This window comes from Anser anser, assembly GCF_964211835.1.
Source record: "Anser anser genome assembly, chromosome: 11".
NCBI lineage: Eukaryota > Metazoa > Chordata > Aves > Anseriformes > Anatidae > Anser > Anser anser.
In genome coordinates, this window is record NC_139732.1 from 16,392,309 (window position 1) to 16,414,968 (window position 22,660).

The 22,660-nt window shown below is 38.0% G+C and overlaps 2 protein-coding genes and 1 long non-coding RNA gene across 5 annotated transcripts in view; 2 read left to right on the top strand and 1 right to left on the bottom strand.

Moving 5' to 3' along the window:
* The window catches only part of LOC310879844 (uncharacterized protein), a 796,982-nt gene that overhangs the window by 752,726 nt on the left and 21,596 nt on the right, over positions 1–22,660 (bottom strand). The window lies entirely within an intron of this gene.
* Positions 1–22,660, top strand: part of CDH8 (cadherin 8) — a 360,695-nt gene that overhangs the window by 165,947 nt on the left and 172,088 nt on the right. The gene's annotated exons all lie outside the window — the stretch shown is intronic.
* Positions 1–22,660, top strand: part of LOC310879865 — a 48,480-nt gene that overhangs the window by 4,776 nt on the left and 21,044 nt on the right. The window contains exon 2 of the long non-coding RNA XR_014571191.1: positions 6,147–6,195. This is a non-coding gene — a long non-coding RNA (uncharacterized lncRNA). The remainder of the gene's footprint in view (positions 1–6,146; positions 6,196–22,660) is intronic.

Below are 22,660 nucleotides of genomic sequence, written 5' to 3' on the forward strand. Positions count from 1 at the left end.
ACCTTTCAATATCATTCAAAATTAAATTCCATGTGCACTCTGCTACTGTGTTCCATTCTGAATCTGCTATGATGTTAGAGTGGCTTTTAGAGGAAAAATATAAACTAAGTATTCCATTGTAGCTGTTCCATTGCACTTGCTTGTCACTTTTTTGATTCTTTGCCGATATTTCTTTGTAATTTAATGCACATATTACTCTTTTACTGTATTGATCATGGAGCATCAGGTAGTTGCTTATTAAAATAAAAACTGCTGTGAACTTTGCATATATTTCCGTTTCCATAAATATAGGCCTTGATATGCTTAGGAGTAACAAATGGGAGGACTCATCTTTGAAACTGTAGAAAAGGCATTAATATAGATTTGTAGTCATGAAATGAATTGGTCTGTCTCAGTGGCAGGAAGTGATTTCTGCAGGGTGTAATTCAGAACACAATAGAAGATTGCTACGAAGGTGCTGTAAAGATATAGAGCGGTAACAGATAAGCCCCTAGAGGACACATATTTATTAGAGGAATAGTAGTGATTTGAGAATGAAGAAATGGAACAGTAACTTTCAGGGTTGTAGTGTGAATATGCTTAATTGCTTTATTGCAATGCTTTAAATGTGGTGCTTGACAAATAGAAATCTAACATGCTTCTTTATTAGGATTTCAGCGGGGGCCTTAAGACAGAAGCATTTATCTCTGCTAGTGGCAGTCTTCTATATTAGCTAGATCTGTATGAAAATGCATGGATACTATGCAAAGGAAATTGGATACTTTGAGGAAAGTTTTGTCTCGCTCTGTTCAGAGCCCAGTACAGCTGGCTTTTAATACTTACTGTGGTCTTGGAAAAAATCAGGACATAGCTGACTGATAAGGTCAAATGTAGAGTGAAGGATTTATTGGAAAGCTAAGTAATTGGTAAGTAATTTATCTTAATGCTAGAGGTTTATTTCTGTAACCAAACATTTTGTAGTAAGTATAGATTTGATCACAGCAAACCTTCTTCCAAACCCAAGAATTAAATAAGAATTTCAACTCTATCCTGATGTGAAATCATGGTTTAAATGTGTGCAGACTTCTGTAAGCTTTCATTTGTAAGTTATAGCTAAGTATTGGAGATCACTTCTAAAAACTTTCTGCACCTAAAAATGAATCCTTGAGGCCAGAGACTCTGCTGAATAAATGGCTGCTATTTTATTGAAGCATCAGATCTGTGGTGACTGAGCCCTGATCTGAAGATGATGAAATTAGAGCTGGAGAAGAAGGTAGTTCATCTTTACGCAGCTTCTTTCAAACTTGAAGATTTGCGTAGGAAGAGAATAAAACTTTGCTGAGGCTGAGGACAAAATATTAAACAGCAGCAGGATACTCAGAAGCCAAGGGCACTTTTGCCAGGATGTATGAATGCCATGTTCAGGCAGTTCTGCTCTAGACTAGATTAATGTCCTGACCTTCCTAGTAATTAGTCTAGGATGTCTCCACGTCTCTCTGGTTTTGACCAGAGATCTTTTCCAGTGTATTGCTGAAGTTGGTCCATTCTAGGTCTTTCATCTGTTGTGACTGAAATAATTTAGTTGAACTAGTCAAGAATGTGGCTGCTTCAAGTACAGACAGATAGGGTGAGCTGCCAAACCAGAAGGAGCACAATGGAACGGTTTCAGTTTGAAGCTGAGTTCATCCTTTTGCTTTATAGATAACAAACTCCTGAACTGAGAAAGCAGATACAACTTCCACTTTGAGAAAGGACAGTAAGAAAGGTCAAAACAATTTGGAAGAGGTTTGTCTCTTCAAATAAGGCAAGTAGTTATGTTGTTTTAAAAAAGGAAATGAAATCTTCATTGTGGAGAAGTTATTCATGTAAAACAGATTAAAATATGCGTTCCTTATATGTAAATATAGAGTCAATTAACATGAAGCTTTTTTACAGGATAAATGATTGTAACCTGTCAGTGTCCTCCGGGACGACTTTGAAACTGAAATGCTTCTTCTCTATAGTCCCAGTTAACAAAAATCAATAAACAGTAAACATAGAGCAGTCTGTTGCCAAGTGAGCAATGTCTGAGTAGGACAGTTTAATTTTCAGCAGATGAGCAGAATTCACCAGGCTTGGGAGTCCACAGAGTGCTTTGTGGATGCCAGGACCAATTCCAGTAGGCAACAGAGTAAAACTTGGAAAGAGGATTACACCATGCGTGTCTGGACTGACTCCTGTTTTGCCTCTGCTTTAGTCAGTTACGCTTGCAAAAAGTTGGTATGAAGAAGGTATAAAAACACTGAGGCATTTACTCGCATTTTGGCTGACTCTTTGTTGATGCTTGAAAGAGCAGGGCAGTCTGAATGTTGGAAGGCCAGTACAGAAAGTCGTGGTGTGCCAAGTTCACGAAGACACATTTCCTCTGCCAGTGATTCTGCCTGGAGTCTGAGGAGAGTTTGGGAGGCAAGGGGCCAGGTTCTTATGCTCCCACGATTGCCACGATTCTCTATAGAAATCATGCTGTGAGGAGTAATCAAGTCATAATAGAGATAACAGGTAACTTATACATAAAACTATGCAAGTGGATGCATAACGCTTTTCCTGTTGAACAGTTGGAATAACTACTCCTTCATAACTGAATTATACCATGTAACAGTGGCAGTTAAGTGGCCATGCTTTGCTCCTATTTCTAGGAAGCAGCCTTTCTGAAGTATTCACATGTGAAAACAAATAAGGCCTTTCTGCATGAGGCTTGGTCACATACATCTCCCTGTTCATATGTAAAATAGAAACAGATTATGACCCTTGAGATAGTCATCACTGCATCTTTAATTGCATTAGTCCGAGTTGCAAATAGCTTGCATGTTTCTGGCAGTACAGAGGTTGGCTCAACTAAGCACAGAACTAAAATTAAGTAGATTGCTGAGGTTTTTGCACATTTGCTATGTTCAGCATTTGAAAGCAGTTTCTGTTGAAAGTCTGTCTACTTAAAATTCAAGCACTCTGCAACTAAGGAACTCCAAAAAGAGGTAATGAACCATAAATTATTGCCGTTAGATATTTAATACTCAATCAGTATGTGCTCTCTCATGCATATCCCACTGGCACTGCATTTATTCTGACAGTGTGGTACCAGTTCAATTACTTCGCTCATTTACAATAAAAGATTAATGAAAAGAGGTATATTTTAGTTCAGAGATTAATTGCATCCCTTACTTTCCCTACACTAGAAATATTCAACCCATAATCCTGATAGCTTTTTCGTCAACAAGTACATGGAAAATTAATAGACTTTCTTCTGCTGGAATCCTCAGTAGGCTTGCAGATACAAACACCCAGGGAAAAGCTGACTGAAAGTTGGCTTTCTGGTATGGAGGAATTAATTTACCTTCTCTCCCCTGCTCTTTCTTTCCTTCTCTTTAATCCACTCTGATGGCACTTTGAATTTGCCAGAATAAAAATGCTTGTGGAGTAAGAGTTTGAAACAAGCACACTTCTTGTCTTATAGTCTGACTAATACATGTTGTGTATTTCCCTACTAAGGTGCAGCCGAAGGCAGCTAGTCATGGTGAGGGTGGATGGACGTTCCAAGCACTTTCTAGGGTGTTACTGCCCTATAAAACTTAACAGTCCTTATATTTGCAGGGTACTTGCGAAGGTTACTAATAAAATGGATTTTTAATCTTGCTATGAATGCTGTTGATACTTTTTTAAAATTACAAAGGTTCTCACACAAAGACAGAATAAACTCTTGGGTATTTTAGTCTGCAGTGTTTACTTCACTGTATAAAGAGGATAGAAAAAAAAAAAACCAAAAGGTATTCATATGATGTTGGTGTGGGGAAAAAAATGTTCTGAGTTTTATCTACCTTAACAGGAAAACTAAGCAATAAAAAAAACAATTACAATACCAGGACAAAACTCACCAATGGCAATGGTTTATAAAAATACAAAGTTAGAGGTATGCATACAAGCTACAGACTCTTAAGGCAGATTTTGAGCAGTTCGCACCTCTTTGGCTTAGCCTCTGAAGCAGTAGCCAACTTGTCACCCTCCCAGAAGGCCAGTGTAGCGGGGCAGGCTTCAACAGGTATGGCTTTGAGCTCTGTTTGACTTGTGGATGCTTTTTAACACAGCTTTCTGGGGCTGAGCCTACAAAACTAGAAGGGTAGTCTGAACACAATCATCTTGTCAATATTTTTGACAGTTCTGGTTTTGTTCCCTACAGGAAACTACTGGAGGGATTTCAAAGTTTTAGACATTGCTTTTTTTTTTATTTGGGCAGAAAAATAGACGTAAGCTTTCGGTATAGATGTGTGTATTTTACCTGCCTTGTTTGCCTCTGCATGGTCCTGTAATTAAGGCTCTTAGAAATAGCTTTAAAAAGTGTTTCCTGGATATTCTTCTACATGTCTACTGTAAAATAAGTAACAGCTACCTTAAAGTGTATGCAGCTCAACCTCAAAATGCAGTTTTAAGTGTTAGGATCCTTTTTAATCTATACTGTTTTTCATCTCATTAAGGCTCATCATTAATTCAGGGTAAGCCTTGCTGACTTTGAGAGCAGAATGAAAACTGCAGTGGTTTATGACTAGATAATACAATTTATGGGGCAGTTTAGACTAAGGTAAATGAAGAAGCATGACTTCAGGGAGTCCAAGTCCTCAGTGGTCATTATGCATCCAGATTTATCTCTTGTGGGCTGAACGAAGACTTGGATAAAATATTCAGGCTTGGATTGCTGCTATCTTAATAGAGAAGACTTTACAGGCCTGTTTAATCTGTCTGGGAGTAGGGCCTGTCTGTCTTCATGTCACTTTCTGTCTCAGTACGGTTACACGCTATAGGGGATTCTGAGTTTCCAGCTTAAAAAGAGGACATATAGCAAGTAGATATGCTGCACAAATTTTGAAGAACAGAAGTTAGGTAATATTGCTTAATGTGCTATGCTGTCATTGTATAGTGCTGTTGTTCATTTTCATCATCTTGCTAGGCATTGGATCTTTTTGGAAATATTTTCCCTAAGAAAAAAAGTTATTTTCTGGCTGATCTTCAGGATAAACTGGGTTTACTTCTTAGTCATTTTAATGAGAACCGAATAGTTTGCTGATAGCTACATCTGAATTAGAAACCTGCAGCAGCATGCTGTTGTTGCGTGTAACTTTTCTGCGTGAAAACCGTGGTCTGGTTTTTAAATCTGAATAATTTAGCTTGTTTTACTTCTGTCTATGCTGACTATTTCTTTGAATGCTGGATGTTTCTATGTTTCACTTCTGATATTTCTACTAGTGGATTTTTTTACTTTAATAAAACTATAATATACTTTAGAGCTGCCTGTAATTACTTGGAAGATATGACTACTTATGTAAGTTATATGCCTGTAATTAAAGGATCTTGAATTTATATCTAGAGTTAATAATACTCATGATAATAGAAAACTTATGTAGATTTTAATAGGAAACAACTTTTTGGCTTTTATAAGATCCTATTTAAATTGGCACAAAATGATTTCCCACCAATAGAATTGTAGAGTATGTCTTAAGGGGCAAATTTGAGAAAAATGCGTTTTTTTTAAACTCTGCATAGTAGACCCTGGCTTGAGTGCCTTTGCAGAATGCCATGTGAAGCTGCACCTTGCCATTGGATTTCTTTGAAGGTATGATGCAGCACCCTGAAGCTGGAGTTGTCTTCAGCCAAGTGAGAACGTGTAATGCTGAAAGCCACCAGTTGCTTAACTCTTTTAGGCACTGACACTGCATAGGTAGATCAAATTCTGACCTCAAACCTTTTGCAGGGGTGGGTTTTTAAGCATTTGTTCCCAGTGTTACACTCTCCACAGCCTGGCAGCTCAGCCTGTAGCCTTGAGAGGACTGAAGCAGGTGGGTTTAAAGCCTGCAGCACAACAGACCCTAGGGACGACTCTAGCTCGTGAGTCCTGTGCGAGAGCAGTCACTTACAGAAGAAAAGGTCATTGAGGATTTTCTGACACCGCTTGTTTTCTTGAATTGTTTAGAAATATTTTTCTGCCTTGGAGGATGTAGGAAAGTCTGAGAAGAATATGCTGATAGAAGTCCTGTTTGTGGGCTTCCACAATATGAAGTGGTGACGATATTGCCTACCCCAATATCCTTGGAGTGAAACTACAGTTCATTTAGCTGTCATTGCTCTTTCTGTGCCTCTTTCAGAAAAAGTGGTGTGGGGCTGCAGTGCTTACAGGGCATAATAATCTTGAAGGTAACTCTAACACTTGAACTTTTTGTCTTTTGCTTGATCTTCCTTAACCTGATTGCACAGCCTTTTGCTAATATTCTGAGTATTTGTAAACCTATGCATGTGTTTTGTACCATAACCTTGTGTTGCTTCCCCTGCACTCTGTTCTGCATCCTCTGAGGCCACAGCTGAAATTCTATTATTTTAAATCACCAAGTATCTTAAAAAAACAAACAAACAAAAAAAAACCACGACTTTAAAACTAATATTCCATGTTCTTCATTTTTCATCATAACTAACTCTTAATCTGAAATTTTGGATGGATAATTTTCCAGAACACTCATTGAATATATCAAGGCATCTGTTTCTTTGGCAATGTGTTTTTTTTTTTCTTTTGGGTACACTCAGGGTAGGACCAACCAAGGGAGGAAAGAAGAACATTGATCTTCTTTCTCTGCTTGACTGAATAGATCTGTGGGGGTTTTTGCTTCCAGGACCTGATCCAAAGTTCAAGAAAATCAAGTCTTTTAGTTCACTTCAGAAAGCTTTGAGTAAGGCTCATAGTGGATTATTACACCTTTTATTTTGTGTGTATAAATACAAAATATAATGTGTATAAGATCAGGTTGTTTAATTAAAAGACAGCTTATACTGCTATTGATTCCTTAGCTCAGTAAAAGCACAAGTGAAAACAAGGCAAAGAGCCAAATGATGACAAATCTTGGGGAAAAAAAAAATCTAGCAGCATGCTAAATCAGGCAAGTAAAAAGTACTATGGAGTAAAAAATGTGGCCTGATGTGTTGAATTCTTTTAATGATCTACAGTGTTGACACAGTGTACAGGCTAGCGCAATTCTTTTAGGGGAGGAGTGAGAAAGATCACCCCGCTTTTCATTGGGTATTTGATTGCATTGTTTAAGTTCTGCTCATCTTTGAAGGAAGATGAGATTCATTTTAGTCATTTTACTTTATAACTAAACCTTATTGAAGCATAGTGTTTTAAATTGTCTTATTAGTTGCTCTGCCTTAAAATATTGCTTTTTATTAATTGACTGCTTGTTAGGAATAAAAAGCAGAAAAGCATCTCAGTGGATGAATGGTTGTATCTTTGGATGCTTTTTACTGTATTCTCAGAACTCTTGTCCTCTAACAAGGATCACTTTTTCCCTGGAACTAGATGAGCGAGGAAGGGAAAGGGGAGCTTGAAATTATCTAAATTGAATATACTCTATTTTCCTGGGTCAGTTACTTATTCTTCTTCCTCCCTGTCCTCATACTGCTCAACTACATTACAATATAAGAACAATCTGAATTTATAGAAGGGGTTTATATGATGGGCTGAAGTGAATTGGGTGCTTTAGAACTTCTCCCTACCTGCATATACTGTGAATCAAGACAAAACAGTTTGAATTTTAAAGTTCAAATTTACTTTTGCATTATAAATCATACAGGAGCAAGGGAAAGATGTGGTTACGTATCTTGCTCCAAAACTGCACTGCAATGCTTCTATGATCATCCCTTCTGCAGCTGACATCCTGGAGTTCTCAAAATTGTTTTTAATTGTTTCTATGGAGGATTTATCTAAAACGTTTTCTTTTCCTGAAGACCTGAAATGGATTTTAGACAATTAGCAAAGAATTTAGCAATTCCTTGTAACACATCTAATGTCATCATAATGTTTAGAAGCTCACCTGGTATTGAGGTAGGAAGAGGCAGGGGGCTTCTTCATCCGTAATGAAGATAGTAGGACAGTATGTTTTAAGGAATAATAATATTGGTGATGACATGGCTATCTCAAGCAAACAAAGGATGCAAAGTCTTTAGGGTATTGTTGAGATTTAAATGACCCTAAGATGTGTGACTAATTTTATAAATAATTGGCATATGTTACTTTTTTTACTTTTCCTGTTGTTAGAAAAGTATGCGAGAATTTGAAAGAAAACACTGCACAAATGTTAGGTGAAGAGCATTTGCCCCTTCTCACAATATGAATCACAATAAGGAAATGAGTCTCTGCTGGAGTCTTGTTCTTGTACTCTGCAGCTTGTGCAGTGGTTTACCATGCTATACATTTGCATCGAAAACACGATTAAGGTGTGGGATTAAAAAGTGAAAGTCTACATAAAGAATGGGAAGGGGGGTGGGGGGAACCGACCCATCTGAGGTAGCTTCCATTAGCTATTGTAGATGGTAGCTTTTATCACCCGACTGCATTCAGAGCATAAGCAGTCTACATTTTTAAATCACACACCAAGATAAAACCCAACTGGTGCAAATCAATGCAGTTCTTGTTGACATTTGAAACACAACTTGTCTGTTAAAGGTATGGTGCAATATACTTAAATCCTTTAAACTGCAGGATTACAGAAGGTGATTGTTAGACTTCATGCACACATACTCCTCACTTTGAACATATCTGTAGGCTGGGGAGGAGATGGATGATGATGGCAGTCAGCCTCCATAGATGAAGTGTACTGGGTCGGGCTGGGATGTTAACTTTCCCTGCAGCAGCCCATACAGTGCTGTGCTCTGCACTCGTAGCTAAAACAGCAATGGTATCACACCAGTGTTGTGTCTGCTGCTGAGCAGTGCTGGCACAGCATCAGGGCTCTCCCTAACTCCCCTAGGGGTGGGCAAAGATGTGAGAAAAGAAACATCACCAGGGCAGCTGACCTAAACCAACCAAAGGGATATTCCATACCATATGATGTCACACTCAGCAATAAAAGGTGGAAAAAGGAGGAAGAGGGGAGGGGTGGGCTCTCGTTGTGAAAACGTCTGTCCTCCTCCCGAATACAGGCTACGTGCGTTGAGGCCCTGCTTCAAGGACGTGGTCAAGCATCGCTCATTTGTGGGAATTAGAGAGTAATTTCTTTCCTCTGCACTTCCACATAGACTTTACTTGTTTTGTTTAGTTTTCCCTTTCCCCCTCCCTTTTCCCCTTTCCTTTTTTCCCCTTTAGTTAAATTGTTAATTGTTTAGTTAAATTGTTTAGTTAAATTGTTTAATTAATAATAATCTTTCCTTAATTATTTTTTTTTCCTTTAATTAAATCATCCTTATCTCAACCTGTGAGTTGTTCTTTCCTTTAATTCTTCCCCTCCTCGTCTAAGGAGGGGGAGAGAGACAGCGGTTGTGGTGTTCAGCTGCCTAGCACGGTAAAACCACCACAGGTAGCTTTTATCACCCAACTGCATTCAGAGCATAAGCAGTCTACATTTTTAAATTACACACCAAGATAAAACTCAATTGGTGCAAATCAATGCAGTTCTTGTTGACATTTGAAACACAACTTGTTTGTTAAAGGTATGGTGCAATACACTTAAATCCTTTAAACTGCAGGATTACAGAAGGTGATTGTTAAACTTCAAAGTGAGGAGTATGTGCGCATGAACATATCTGTAGGCTGGGAAGGAGACGGATGATGATGGCAGTCAGCCTCCGTAGATGAAGTGTGGGATAGACCTATCCCAAGCAGAAAAGAGGCTGAGATGATGATTTCTAGGATAAGTAGGCTTCCACTCCCTATGGGGGTTTATAGCAATTTATTTCTTGCAGGAGTAGGAAGTGCCAAAATACATCAAGAGCCTATAAAGCAGTTACTTTCTTTTAGCGTGCTTTACCCTGCTGCTGCTCTTGAGCTGTAGAATGTCAGAGCCCAAACACTCAGGCTCAAATGCTAATTCAGGAGCATTTTTCTCGTGGATGTGACTATCAATGTGACCACTAGTTCAGTGGGAGTCAATAGCTTATTATTGGAATAACAAAAAAAGCCAGCGGAAAACCTTTTATAAAAGTCTTACATGTATCCCCATGCAGTTAGGGCCAATGTTGCTGCTACAAAGCTGGCTGGGGCAGAACCTGGCTTGAGAGAAATACCAGCATAAATGAAACAGTTTTCTACAAATCCATACGTCCATGTTAAATTATTGTATAACTGGTTCTGGTGGGGTGAGCAGGACAACTAAATAAAACTCTTGCGTCATCTTTTTCTGTGTAGTCTGTCATATTTTTTTATTTAATCTCAGCCTTTTAAATCAGCTATTTGCACTTGGTTGACTCCACAGGAGATCTATTGCGTTAGTTTGGTGCCTACTGAATGTCTTGTTGATCTTGTCATCACTTAAGTGTGGAAGAGAAAAATTTAGAAGGCTTATAATTCACTCCTCCTGGGGAGATCTGTGCCATACCTTGTATTCCTTGAGATTACTCTTACAGGGCAAAACAATTTGCTGAAGTAAAACTCATCTTCATTTGCTTTGACTTTGAGGAAGAGTTAACTGCCAAAGAGTAAAGAAAATGGTCCTACTTGAAAGAAGAGAGTAAAAGCACCCCAGGTAGTGTAGTGGTTTTTCCTTGGGGGGGGGGGAGGGAGAAAGCCAGAGAGCCATCATAGAAGAGAATGGGCTCCTTGCAAAATGGATGGTGTGCTTATGACAAAAGGCCTCAATAGGACACAGCAGCCAGATTCAGACCCAGAGAAGCAAAAAATTCTGTGAAAAATAATGATGTTATTGACAAACTCTCCAAATGTAGTTTGGAATAAGACTTGGTGTGAATACAACTGAAATGACCAGCTGGTGAATTTGTGATCCCTGAACCTGTCAGTTTTATCCTCTTCCAAACTCTCTAGTGATTTGTGTTCTCTGAATTGTTTCTCTTTGCAATCTCTATCTCACTATAGGATTCTCTATTCAGAGCAGAAAATGAAAGAGGGAAAAAAGAGGAAACCAAACCATTCCACAAGAAATTTATTGCAGATAGCAATTTAGAAGACTCATTATCCCAGCATGAGAAAAATACAGTAGAATTCTAAGAAAGCCAACAAAATACAAATGCACCGAATATACTTAGTGATTGAATAGACAATATCATATTTTCAGTTGAGGTTAATAAAGATCCAAATCCATTTTGTTGAAATAGAATGTATTAAGTAAATATTGAGTGCTAATTATACACTGCTGTTGAAGAAGCAGCAAATATAGCGCACAAGAATTTCTACCAGTTTGAACTAAAGTTACTGATTAATTGGAATGGTGTTACTAAGGTATGGGCAGAAGCCTCAGTAGCAAAAAGGTTAAAAATACTTGTAAGAATTTTCTAAGAATTGCCAAGAGTTTTCCAAGTATAGTAACAAAAGGAAAAATATGTAGTGTTGAGATGGAGAGGGACAATTTTCAAGTTTCAGGTTTTTGACTGGACCAAACTAGAAAGGTAGTTCTACATTGTTAGTGCTTTTAACACTGTTTTCTGGATTGCAGCAGTTTCAATGTATGCTGTTTTCTGATCAATTCCTTCTCGTTTCCCACTAAACGCTTTTTTGAAATGCAAAGGCTCTTGTAAATGGAGTTAGAGCTGGGCAAAAACAGTAAGAACAGCGATTTTTGTTGAACATATTCTGTCTGGCTATAAAAATCAGTAATACTTCAAACACTGCATTTAGATATGTTCATCGCTGTGGTATATCTCAACTTCAGCTTTTGCATCAATAAGAGGTATTTTGTGCTGTGGAGGTGAATATCATGTAATAAACTCCAATGTCTTGAAATGATTTGTATGTCAACTAGCTTTTTACAGTCTAACCTTTACTTTCCCTATCATTGCAGGAACAGTAATTTTAATTTAGAAGGTAGGTAAAGTGATATAAGTAGTGCTTTATTTTTTTTGTTTAAAATTTCAAACTGCTGTAGTACAGCAATTACAGGAGCTGTTATGAGGGAAACTCCACTTGCAGGACTTGTAGAACAAAAAGTAAAGTTTTTTTCCTGCTGAGTTAACAGAACTGAACTTTGCTGACTCATGAGGAATTAACAGAGCAAGTAATAAAAATATTCCTGCTGTTACTGAAGTTCAAAAGATGCCTGTCACATAAAAATTGCATGACAAGTGTTCAGGTGAAGTCATCCTGGTAAGGGTTGACTCCCTAATGAAGCTATTAAAGGAAGATACCTGGGAACTGTGTAGCATCTACCCATCGTGAAAGCCATCATAGGTGACCTTTCCAGCATGTCAAGGTCCACTTTGGTTTGTGTGCTTTTCTGTAATTCACTGCAGTCTAGGAATCTAGTGCAAGTATAATGGCAACTGTTACGGGAAGGGAAATACAAAAGTAGTCTCATTTGTCCAACCTGGATATAAATAGGATAAACTTGTAGTATGTGTCAAGATAGGCTGAATGTTACTGTAGTAATAAAGGGTAAAATAGTTCATACAAATAGTTTGTGCTGTTCTTTAAAGTTGCTTATGGAGAACACTTATTCCATGTTGATAGAAGGAACTTAGTTACTTGCAGTGGACTTAGTATGATTTGATGCATTAGTACTTGCAATACCAGGCCACCTTATGCTGGAGGGGGAAGTTCTTGGGCTCTTGCTCTCAGCAGCAACATCTTTTTGGTAAGAAAAAGACAGAACAACTGAGCGCGTATTGCCTCTCTTCACCCCATCCCAGTTCTGGCACCATGTGCTTTCCATGCAACTTTCATGGTCTGTCTGTTGCCTTTAAATTTATCTGCTTTGGGGGTCCTCTGGTTGGCAAAGAAAAATACCTTTGCCTCTAGATTCCACAATTATACATGCGCATTATTACTGCTCTAAATGCCTTGTTGTCATATATCCTGACCAATCACACAAATCCATGGGCATTTACTGCTTCCTGAGGGGTAGCACCTGGGGATATAATTTCAGGGTTCTTGTGAACAGTGTTTGTAAAAACTATTACTGGTCATTCAGGGACCTTACTTCAGTGCTCTAAAACCTACATCCATGCAACTATTTTGTTAAACTATTGGTTTTGACCTTTATCAGTATTTGAATGGCCTGGAGAGTATAAGAATAAATATGTTAGCAGCATAGAGGAAACTAGAAATGCAGTCTGTCATATATGGCTGCTTCGAAAAATTGACAAGGTAGACAAAATATATGTTCTTATTCACTTCTTATAAAAAGAGAATAGATGAGCTTAATCATTTCTCTGTCTAGATGAAAAATGTGTTTTTATTAGTTTTGTTAACTACTTGCCAGAGTCTTTGTACTATCCAAAGATCTTGTAAACCTTTAATAAATTGAGCTATTGTAACACTCTCAGATGGACTTCCTGGAATGGGTTTGAATTTGTATGGCAATGCATTCAAGAGAAGTTAGTCCTTCTGTTCCTCTTTACCCGTTCATAAAACTGGTGTCCACAGAAAGCGTTCCAGTGTTAATACTGTATTGTATGTGAATATGTATTTTATAAACTTCTTAAAATGACATTTTATGTGAATCTTAGATATTAAATCTTCTGCTTTAGAGCAAAAATCAAGTCCGTATTGCAGTGCCCAAGACTTGCTCGGTTCTTTTCCTTACAGTACAAGACATGTTAAGTCAATGAGGAGCACTTAATTTGTACTAAATCAGGTGCTTTGACATGTGAGTTGAGGCTCTGTGACAGCTGTTGGAAAACTTGGTGTTGTTGCTGTACTGATGCAGAACCAAGCATCTAATTTTCATTGAGTTTCCGTGTAATGATGACTTCAACAGTAATTTACGAACTTTAATTAAAATACTTTCCAGCTAATCTTTTGACATTATCCCTTTAATTATAAAAGACATCAGTTATATTAATAGTGTGCAAGACTACCTTATTTGCTTTAAAATGTAGGTGCGTGTACAATTAAACTTTTGCCAATGTTTCACTGTTCTGGATAGGATCAGTGACCATTATGTGTTACAAGGCTTACAGAGCTGTGATAATGAAGCAAATTTGTGCTGAAAAACTGTACTTCAAGGGAATATTAAAGCTCATTAATTTCATTAGCTGAGTGTATCTTTTTCAACATAACTTTAAAGAAATCTTTTATCACCATGTAAGAGTATTGTAGCATTGCAGCATGGACCAATTTGTTTAATAACTGACTTCATAGCAAATAAACATTTTCACATGATTAGTTTAATAGTATGCTAAGACAGGATTTTCTTTCAAAGTTGAGCATTTTCTTTTGCATATTTCTTAGCTGCAGTCAGTGGTGACACATTATATTCCACATCATTAGGACCTAGTAGAGTCTCAAGAAATGATATGGCTTGGTACAGAACAAGTGAAGCTGGGAGTTGCACAGAACAGGTTGAAGGCATAAGCAAAGTACATTGCAGTCTAGGATGGGAGGAAAAATTAATTTGGTATTTTAGGAGGCTGGAGTTGGCTTTTTCCAGCTCAGCTCTTAGTATTATTGTTAGAGCTCTTCCTCTTACTACTGCTTCATGCTTCAGCTGTTCCCTCTACCACAGTTATGAATCCAGTCTTTTGGAACTGCTGCTCTGCTCGTACATCTCTTTTTTTCTGAGCTCGTTTTACTTCTTGAAGTAAGAGAAGGCTGTAGCTCTTGCCCCATCTTTAAGGGGCTGAGAAGGGCACACAGTATGGAGGAGAAAGGGAAGAAAAGCTGTTTGTTTTGTAGAGGTTGGAGAAGGTTTGAGGGTGCACACCTGTAATATAAAAGGCAGTTTGAAAGGATGAGTGAGGAGTTTATGATCCCCAAAGGATAGTGGAGGGGGAGTATCATGAAAGAAGTAGGCTGACCCCAAGGACAGAAAGATTCCACTTCAGTCCCTGAGCTCTCAAAAAGATTCTGCTGCAGTCCCTGATCTCTCCCATCCCTCTCCCACCTTACCCTCTAAAATGCTGTTAATTTTTGTCCTTCACCCACAAATATCTTTAATTTGGGGGGAATAGGTGTATGGGAGTGATTTTTTTCCTACCTTAAGGACTCTAGGTAGAAGTAAAATTTTGCTTAAATTCCTAGGAAGCCTTGAGCTGGCTTTGTTTCAGTTCTGCGTGAGGTGCCACCAAGAGGACCCAGAGTTCTTCTTGGAAGGTAGAAGGATCCCTCCAGGGTAAAGGACTCACTGACATGGCTGAAACTGCAAGAAAGCAGGATCTGGAAAAGGCTCAGTACTCATTACTGAGATCTGATGAAGTAGATAAGAACTTCTTTGCCCAGTTCATTCAAAATTCCTATTCAAGTTGCTGGAGCTTAAACAGCTGGGGCAGGGGGACTTCCTTGTTCACCTTTGCACTGAAGAATATTGTAGTGCTTCAGTACCTCTGGGATATTAAGACAGTTTTCTACTTAAAATACCAGTGCCAGGAGCTATTCATACAAAGCCTGTTTGGGTGGACAGAGGATATGGCATTCACTCCTCTTGGGGTCAGCTCCCTGCTTTTTATTTTGGGAGGCCTTTTAGTTGGCAACTAAACAAGAAGCAAACTTCCCTTTTTTAATGGACCTGATTCCATGCTGGTACAATAAAAATGTTACTGGACTGCATTTGTAAGCCCTTCCCTTATGGGGTCTAAAACAAAAAAGTCAACTTGCTGAAGTCACAGCAGATCAGTTGCAAAGTAAGGTGTCATGTAATGAATACTTTCATTGCTTTGCTGTTAGCCAGAACTGTCTGCTTAATCAGTTACTAAAATCATACACTTTACAAGCAAACATATTGAACATTAACCCTTTACTTTTAGAGAAGTCACAAATTCCTCTCTATTTAAGGAAGTAACTTTAAGATTTGATCACTATAATCATAATGCATCATAAAATTGTCCTAGCAAATATTCTAAGTTTTATTCTGTAGCTATTGTTCATCTGGGGTGAGATTTTGCTTTACAGCCTGATTTTTTTTGAGTTCTCTTTTAATTAATCATTCTCCTTGCTAGGTCTGCTGTTTACTACAGTGTATTTCCAGAGGTGTCCCTTTGCTTTTCACATAGTCATTATTCCTTCTTAATAGGCATAAGATATTATAAAGAATTCATTGGTGGCTGGATTTTTGCAACGGATTCTGAAGAAGGGTAAAAGTTTGGTTTGCAATTAGGAAAAATAAATTTAAAGCATAGTTCCAAACTTAAGCAAAAAGAACCTTGCTTTTAAATAACGGCAATACATTTCCTCATAAAAATGTAAAACTGTTTCTTCTGTCCCAAGAGAGCAACTTAAAAAGTTAGGATGGCGAGACTGTAGCATGTATTTTCCTTAAAGTGCTGATTGCTCCCAAGCTCTGCAATCCTTTTGTATGCTGCTCAGCACCAGTTACAGAAAGGGCAGAGATCTTGACACCCAAGGAAGGATGCAGTAAGAGGAAGCCAAAATTGTCATCAGTGGGGAGAGACTTCATACAAAACTACAATGCTAACTGCTGGTGTTGACTCAGAAGGCTATTCTGAAATTTTGTTTCCTTCCCTAATTGCTACCATGTGACATGAAGTATTTTTTGTATATCTTGTCTCTGGCTTGACAAGGGTGTGCATTTCAATACCTCTTCAATGAGCTGAATTGTTTACCAGCCTCTGATTTTTCTTTTCCTCCCCAGAAGCCCTAGCTGGTTGATTTGTGTGCTGTAGCTCAAAATGTAGCGTCTTCCCTGATTTACAACCAAGAGACACCCTCAACCAGAAAACAATTGCTGTTAATGAGCATTACAGTGCCTTAAAGATGAGTTGAGTCTTTTAATTTTGTGAAGTTGATCTTATTTTAATGTCCCTGCAGACTGCTTTCTCTGAAGTTTAGTAATGTTAATGATAGTAAAGCCATTTGCAATTACTGTGATACAGCTTTGGTTAAGACAAGCTAACAGGAGAATAGAGTTAGAAACTAGTGATCCTCTACTTATTTAGCAGTAGCTTTCATTAATATAAATTAGTGGGTGGGTACATGAGAGTTGCCTTGGAATAAGTTCAGTTGTTTACCTAAAATAAAACAGAAGTCAGTCATCTGAGCTTTCTGACAGATTATATTTCAGTGTGGTGAAGTCCTGGGCTATGTTCTCTGCATGAGTTAGCTTTATGTCACCTTGCTGGAGTTGGAAAACTTAATATTCGTTATGCAGCTTCCAAAGCGACCTTCAAGTTATCATTATTTTGAAAGGAAATATTCCTCAAAGATCTGGTTTGTTTTGTATAGGAACCCACTTAAGAGAAAAGGGATCATGTTTTCTTAATTTATTTTTGTAAGAACGTAATATTGCTTCCTTTATCATGTTTCCAGTTCCAGAGTTTTTGTTAGAAATAATCTACAATTTGGGGGTGTGGGGGTGGGGTTAAAGTACAAGGCAGCATGTGGTATATTTGATAGTTTATTTAAATGCACAAACCTGGCTATAAAAGGAAAAGATGTAGATGCTTGCAGAAGTAACGTTGCCTATGCTTGTTATGGTAGGAGACCAACAAAACACCTCCAAACTATAGGAATGAGAGGTTCTGATAATAGTAATGCAAGGTGTTGCTAACATCCCCAGTTATAACTGCACTGTTTCACCTACGGTGCTGATTACTAAAGCTGTAGTTGTGTAGTATCTTGTTAAGTTGCTCTGGTGTCCAATGAAGTGTTACTTTCTGGGTCCTGCTTTTGATCTCTTCAATATTATCTACTCAAACAACTCCAAATACAAGTCTTTTCAAGACTGAAGTAGAAGTGGGTAGGATTACTCTATTAAAGCTTAACTATTATGCTGTACTTTGCCATGTGTGTTCTTAAACAGCATGCACTATGTGTTTGACTAACTTGTCATTGACTTCCAGTTGTCTCAGTTACTCTCCCTGCCAGGAAGTCCCAGCAATGAGTGCGTTCTTCTTAGCCTCAGTTTCACTCAAGTTAGATTAAACAGAATGCTTTTGTGCAGAGTGAAAGGATTCATGCAGTCTTAAAGGATTTTAAGTGTTTTGGTTGTTTCTGATCTACGGCTGTTTTGTGATAATCATCTTGCTTTTTCAGCGTGGGGAAAAAAGATTGTCGTCATCGGTATTTCCAGAGGTTTTGGTTTTATAAATATCAGTCATGTACTAAAGCTGTTACATCAAACTTCTTCATCTGAAGAGTCATTAGTTGAATCTAAAAAGGAGGCACTTTTCCTTTTATGAGCTGATTTAAACTGTGAAGGAGTGTAACAGCATGGTGTCAGCTTTGGCTCTGCTCTACTCTTTTTATTGCTGATAGAGCAGCTGACCTCCCCGAGCTGGAGAGAAGGAGATGGAGAAGTCTCCAAAGAAAGGCAGGAAGGAAAGCAAAGGAAAGATCAATGACTCGGTATCATTCACTGAGCTGTTACAGGACGGCGCAATTGCATTTGCATTTCTGAGGACTTAGGAAGCCTTAAGTATTTTGTAGTTCAACAAACTTAATTTTTAGAAATGCTCATTTCTTAAAGTAATGCCAGCTACTGAGGTAGCACAGTCCTTTTTTCATGCAATCGGAACAGTCAAAAGGACGGATTTTTTCAAGGGCATTAGCACTGGGTGAATGCTATGTAACTTAAGTGTTCACTGCTAAATGTTAGCTGTCAAGTCAGCTTTTATTCATTATAACTTAGTTAATCAAGACTTTCACTTTGTAGCAGTTTGACACCCAATACTCAGCAGCAAATATATTGTGGTTTGAAACTGATGTTTTCTGTTAAGGTTCTGTATGGTTGTTTCTTCAAAACTAACAAATACAGAGAAAAGGTAGAAGGTGAATCAGGGCTAATCCTCAGAGTAACAGTAGGTATATGTTAAATAGGTTGTATGAGTCCTCCTTTGCATGTAAATTTACTACTGGATTGAACACTGATCCTGAAGCCCAAAAGCTGCGTAGGGCCTGGATGATGGATCCCATGCTCATGTTGGTAAAGTCAGGCACTTCCTGTGAATTTAGTGCAGCCTGTACTGGAGCATGGAGTTTGAAGGCCAAGATGTCATTGAACAACTATTCTAAGGTGTGTGACTTACACTTCTTTAAAACTGTGTACAGGGTTATTTTTTTTTAAGTCTGCCTTGTTTTTGGAGCCTAGGTAGAGGCACTTCCTTGCTTCTTCAAACAAAGATTGGAAGAAAAGCCTGAAAGAGTTGCAAATGACTTCCAATTATATGGTTTTAGACAAAATGCCTTGTCTTTCTCATTAAGTAATATTTCAGTGTATATACTTCAATGAAACAGTATTTTTCAGAAGGCATCCTGCTGTTGCCATTAAAAAATAAAAAGGCAAACCAGTAATGTTGTCATTGAATGCCTTGCTGTTACCAAATAGTATCAGTTGGACGACAAGGCATTACCTACTGCATTTTGTGGCAGGTATGGGTGTGAGAGAGCCCTAAAGCAGAAAAAGCAGCCACTGGACACTGGGGGACAGGTCATGTGAAGTGAGTAGAGGGCACTGGAGACTTTAAATTAGACAGGTTGGGGGGGGGGGTGGGGCTGATAAAGAAGAGTAATGTAAAGAGATTTCAAGGTTGAGACCAAATATCTCTCAAGCATCCTGTAACAGTACTGTATTATGTTTTGAATGAGCTACCTGATCACTTTTTTCTTCCAAAGGTCCAGTAGGGCCTTTAAAATCACTTGCTCTCAACTATTCTGAGTTGGATAAATATTTGATGACATGGAGTCTTGTGGGCGCTGCAATAATTATACAAATTGTAATGCTAATCCTTGGTATCAATAATGCCTTTGGAGAAAATAGCATTATATACTTCACTCCCAGAGAATAATAACAATATTAACGCAGCACTGACACTTGGCAGCACTGCTTCCCCAGCCTATGTTCACTTGGCAATTGGAATTGCAAAGAAGCATAGAAAGCACACATTTCTGGCTGCAGTTCTGTTTCTAGAGTAGCAAAAAAGAATTTGGCATTTAATGATATGCAAAGTGTTGTTCCTATTTGATTGTAGTATACTATACATGCCTTGGAGCATGACTTAAAGTAATTTAACAACTGGAATAACAGGCATTTGGGAAGAAACTAATTTCATACGAAAGCAGATCACAGACACTAGGCTTGTTCACAAAAATGTTACCTTGTCATGCTATATGAAGTTGGATATTGAGCTAGCAGGATGATGTGGGGGCAACATCTCTCAGTTCAGACTGGATGAGATCCACTTGACAAAATAACATAATTAGCGAGATGTAAATACTGTAGCCAACCTGCTTTACAGCCCCATAACAGAAGGCTGTACTGATTTTTCTTAAAATTTCACTAAGAGAACCAGTTTGGACTCCTGCATACATGAAAAGCCTCAGATGTTTCCAGTGTAGCCAGGTGATTGGCCTCATCATGGTGTCACCATGTACAGTGTGGGCTCTGCACTGCTCCAGGGCTGCCCATCCCCGCCTGCTCCCTCTGCTCCCTTAACATGGAGAAGGATGCCTAGCGCTGGAAGTGAGAAGTGATTCTGGTTTTGGAGTCCACTATTTTGCTGGTAGACTTGTCAGACGGAATGATTGCCAGTAACTATTGTCCATATGTACTAGGAACATAGTTGAAGCTGCTAGTGTATTCAAGTAGTTCACAGTGAATCTGAAAATACAGGAGGAAAGAAAGGAATAGCAGCCTCTACGACTCTATCTCCATGTGAGAGAGGTGGTTCCCCCATGCCATCACTGGGTCTGAAGCACAAACGGCTTATAATTCAGCTCCCATCTCTTCATATCTGAGTGGAGAATAGGGGCTGGAGGAACTTCGGATATTTCAATGGTTAGATTCTTTCTTCTCCAGTTCTTCCTCCCAGTCTTTCTAATTTAGTCTGACGTATTTTTACTCCAGTAAAAGTGAGGAGGAAATTGGAGGTGGTATGGTGTTGTGGGAGAGCTTGGACAGAGATGACTGAGAGCCTTAAAAGCTGTCCTTGCTGTTGTCATCAATGTGGTTAAGGATTCTGTACTTCGGTGATTACCTAAACTAAAATCTTTTTGACACCCTCAGCACTATTTAAGGCAGAATCCCAATTGTCCCTAGCATATGTAAATCCAAATTCTTAATCTTTTATATTTCACAAGATTGTCACAAGAGCTTTGAGATTTTTGAAGTACGACTCTGAGGTTAAAATTATTTTTAAAATAGAAATTATTTGCACTTCTTCAGCAGCTTTCATCCAAGAAATTAAAGTGCTTTACCAACCATAATAAAGTAAGCCTTATAACGTAGTTGTGAAGTAAGAAAGCAATATAGTTCTTTTTGCTGTGAGAAAAATGACGTAGCAGAAATTGCAAAGTCAAACCTTCTGAGGAAAGACAAACCAATTTTTCCCACTGGGTACATTTTCATTGTGTTCTCCTTGTTCATGTATCTTATGATGCAGTTCTAAATGACTATATAAAATACCTCTGAGATACATATGTATCTTTATTGCATGCATAAGATAGCAGTGTGAAATAAAGTTAAAAATAATAATAATAATACAACCCAGCCATCTATTGCACAGGAAAAAAAGGAATGACTAACACAGTAATGAAGTGTCAGTTCAGTTTTCCCTTTAAACGCAATCGCAGGAAGCTGCATCCTATTTCCATGTCCATGTAACAGCTACTGTTTCTCTCACAATGATGATTTTATATTGAGGGATCTTGCTTTTGAGAACAAAAACTTAATACTTATTAAGAAATGCATTTAGGACTGAAAGTGGTTTTTTTGCCATTTTAGTTATGTTTCAGACTCCAGTGTCTGACAATGCAATCTGACAAATGCAGTAAGAGATGGGTGTTATATCCTGTTCTGAATTTTGTTACAGTTCCTAGGTTTTGGTGAATATTAATTAAGTTCTAAGTGACACCTCTCCTGAAACATTAGAATTCAGTGGTATAATGAAATTCATAGTAGAACATGCCAATGATCATTTGAGACCTGTTTATCATATTCCCTTCAGTTAAATAAAAGAGATAATTTAGGAAATGTTTTAGGTGAAATTATAGATTAGTGTTCTACTTATTCATGCTTAAAATTGAGTTCCATTTCAGCTGTGGAGGCCAACAAATCAGGTATGGGGGGGCTGGGCACTGTTTCCACTTGAGTTCTTTAAGAACTAAACATTGTGTATCAGTAAGCGATACTTTTTGCTGCATTTTTAGCAACTAATCTCTGATCAAAGGAATACAAAAACCTAAACATCAAAGGTGCTTCTTAAGGATTTACAAATCTCTGTTTTTTTCTGTATCAGAAAATATGGATGCTAGTTTTGAGGATATTGCGCTTTATCTGTCTGGGGGAAAAAAAAATCTTCAGTACTTAAACAATATCAGATCTACTGGTAATTTTCATCTTTGTATATTATATTAGCTTTTCTATTTCTTCAGCAGAGCCATCTGGACGATAGGCTGCAATAAAGGAGTGCATTGAATGTAATTATAGTAATTCAGACAAAAAAATGTTATTTCACCAAAAATTAACATTGTTAAAAATTCGACTATGACTTTCAATTAGTGAAAAAGCAGCAGAATTGACTGGACTAAAAGCGTATCAAAACAAGAGCAGCAGAGAAATCCATAAAAAGAAGGAAATGAACAAAGAAGTCTTAGAAACATCAGTGGATAGATTCTGGCCACCTCCCCTGCTGCTGGCCATAACTGAACACAGTTGTGTCCACAGTTTTGTAGCAAAATTTAGCAGGATAATTCTTTTTATTGTCGTGTGCATGCCTTTTATATTCATTACTGCTCACTTGTTCAGGAACTTTACCATTGTGGATGCTTGGATTTTCC